The sequence below is a fragment of the Anopheles arabiensis genome, chromosome X (assembly GCF_016920715.1).
Source record: "Anopheles arabiensis isolate DONGOLA chromosome X, AaraD3, whole genome shotgun sequence".
NCBI classification, from domain to species: Eukaryota; Metazoa; Arthropoda; class Insecta; order Diptera; family Culicidae; genus Anopheles; species Anopheles arabiensis.
Genome location: NC_053519.1, coordinates 20,208,391 through 20,211,318, shown reverse-complemented (window position 1 = coordinate 20,211,318; position 2,928 = coordinate 20,208,391). Strand labels below are relative to the sequence as shown.

At 40.2% G+C, this 2,928-nt stretch overlaps 1 long non-coding RNA gene across 3 annotated transcripts; it reads left to right on the top strand.

Moving 5' to 3' along the window:
* The first annotated feature begins 907 nt into the window (after positions 1–907).
* Positions 908–2,617, top strand: LOC120906159. 3 transcript variants are annotated; one of them, XR_005740046.1, is made up of 4 exons: positions 908–1,060; positions 1,133–1,580; positions 2,340–2,467; positions 2,538–2,617. It is a non-coding gene; the product is annotated as an uncharacterized LOC120906159 (long non-coding RNA). The 3 variants fall into 3 exon arrangements; XR_005740047.1 differs by having other exon boundaries at positions 908–1,246; positions 1,318–1,580; XR_005740045.1 differs by having other exon boundaries at positions 908–1,580.
* The last annotated feature ends 311 nt before the right edge of the window (positions 2,618–2,928 follow it).

Here is a 2,928-nt window from a genome sequence, read left to right as displayed (position 1 = left end):
TCAATTTAGCCATGCAACCCATCCGCACAAGGGGTTGGGTTTCCCCGTATATCCAAGCTTGGATAATTGAGAGACAAGTTACCGTTCTGTACGACGGGGACGTATTGAGTAGGAGTAGGAGGTGGAGAGCCTATGTTAACCTTCTAGAGGCTTCGGAACCACCCCCGTATCAGCGAGCTACAACTACAGATCCTACCCCGAGGTATTGCTACAACACTGCCAACAGAACAAACTGACATGCTACAGCAATATTGTTCCAGCGTTTTTTAGTCGATATCTTACATTCATCTTTGACATCCCGCTGCACAAAGCTAGTTGCATCATCAGCTAGTTGCCTAAGGCTGCAGTTTGTAGCTAGACAGGCATTTATATCTTTTACGTAAAAGTTATATTACAGCGGACTCAAGCAGGACCCTTGTTCTTTTTCCTTGCGCTTGCTTTTTCCTTGTCCATGGTAACTGGTTCGCTGTAATTAGAGGTGACCATTGTCAAAATTCATTTCCTTTCCTGAAAGTAAGTCATAAAGAAACTTGTTAAGTTTTGGGCTAAGTCCAGCTGTGTTTAGCTTTTGGCATAGAATGTAAGGAGAAACTGAGTCAAAAGCCCCCTGTATATCGAAGAATACGGGTCCCATATTCTTTTTCCGAGCATGTGCTAATACGATTTCAGTAGTTAGCAGCGCTAAGCAATCTTTCGTACTCTTGCTTTTGCGAAAACCAAAGTGAGTGCTTGAGAGGAGGCCATTTGATTCTAACCATTTCTCAAAACGCAGAAGAATCATTTGTTCTAAGAGCTTTCCTAGACTTGATAGTAGTGAGATTGGTCTGTACGACTCATGGTTTGATGCCGGTTTACCCGGTTTCAGGATGGTGACTACTTTCACCTCCTTCTACTCCGCTGGGACGCTATTGCCTTCTATCATACTATTTAATATATTCAATATATTTTTACTGCCTTCGTTCTGCAGATTTTGGAGAAGTTGGAGAAGTTATTGCCTGTGATGATCACTAAATCTCCTACTTAAAGCGGCTGTACAAGTTGAAACCACTTGGTTTGCCAGGTAAGTGTTAGTAAATATTCTGTTTACCACCTTTTCGAGAATAAATCTGCTGCGTATTGTGCCATCTTTCAGGTCGATTTCATCGCCGCAGGACTGTCGCAAAGTGTGGCCGGAGCTTACTTCCATCCTGGCTCCCTTGCAGCAGAAGGTGTGGTGTTATCGTCTCCGTCGTCTCGTCTTTCAGGGGTACGTAGGTGACAAGATAAACTCGATCTCGGCGAAGGTTGACATCAGGATTTCATCCGTCGGTCGTCTAGGGAAAACGAACTGGTTTAGCACCGTCTTCATCGAGCGGACTAAGTGCTCCCAGCAACCGCCAAAGTGTGGAGCGCCAGAGGGGTAGATCGTCCACTTCATTTTCGGTCCGCAAAAGGCTGTCATAAGCGCGTTGTGGTCGATCCTCTGTATATTTTCGTGCAGTTCCCTCGCAGCACCAACGAAGTTAGTGCCTCTATAGCTCTATGACGCTAAGTTCAGCGATACCGCTACCTCTAAATGAACTGCTCGGCTTGTAAGGCAGGTAAATAGAACACCCCACCATACGGGCAAAGAACGGGAATAATTTTTATCAAGGTGTGCGTAAAAACCTAGAGTTAAACCGATGGAAGATTTCCTAGGCTTAAAAAAGGGGGAGGGAACGGGTACAGTATCGGACAATAAGATAGGGCATTGGTTTTTTCAACGCACCATGCACCCGATGGTACAGGTTTATGTGTGGTTTGGTTTGTGTGTATGTGTGTGTGTGTGTGTGTGTGTGTGTGTGTATGTTTGAGTGTGTTTTTATGTGTGCAATGAAAAAAAAGGCCCTGTCCGATACTGTACCACGGTGCTCTCCCGCTTCCATACAAAATACACGGTGCGCTCTCTAAATGGGCGAGCAGTAAGTAAGGCTCAGCCCTCTACGTTACGCTAGCGTTACGCGTAACGCCTGTTTATCACAACCCCAAGCAGCATTTTGGACGCCTTTTTTAACCGCCGTGGATGAGCAAATTAATAGATTATCTTGTCTTAATATTGCTTATTTTTACATAATAATTAGAAAAGCAACAATTTTTTAAATTACATAAAAAATAACAGCCATCGCTAGTAAAGATAAAACTCATTGATAATTCATGAGTATAAATAAATTATTATATTACTATTAAGCCATCATTTTTAACAGCAATCAGAGTTGTAACAACTTCAAGTATTATAATTAATAAAAATCGTATACATAAGAGAGACCAATAAGAGAGAGATTAACCAATTATAAAAAAATGATTATTTATTTATTTTTCAGCTATTGATAAAGCAGGATAATGAAATACATACAAGTATTTATTAACTTCATTAACCTAACTTTAAAAGAAGAGCCCTCGCACCTAAAGTAATGTTTATTCAAAATGGCCGGAAACATAGATTGAAAAGGTAATAATTTTATTTCATACATTCAATTTATTTATAAATATTTTTAATATTTTATATTTTCTAATCATAGGAAATGTTACTCCAATTGAAAGCTTTTGGGATGTTTATGAACTTCCATCTTTCAGACTATTTTTCATAAATCATAGTGCAACAATAAAAAATATTAAACCTGTTTTTTGCTTGTTATTTAAAAATTAAATCTCGTAGAAATCGATTAATATCAAAGTAATTAACTTTTTTTGCAGAACAATTTAAAATATATTTTATTCAAATAATGTACACTGGTCGGTCGCCTTGATGACAAAACTGTAGTGAAAATGCTGCTTCCCGCTGCGCAAATTCGAGCAGTTTCCTGTGCAGGAAATGTACCAAAATCTGCGCTAGCCAGCGCAGATTTTGGCCCGATCCCCGCCCGCTGTGCAAAGCAACGGAAGGCGTTATGGCGTTCTGAGAATTTTATC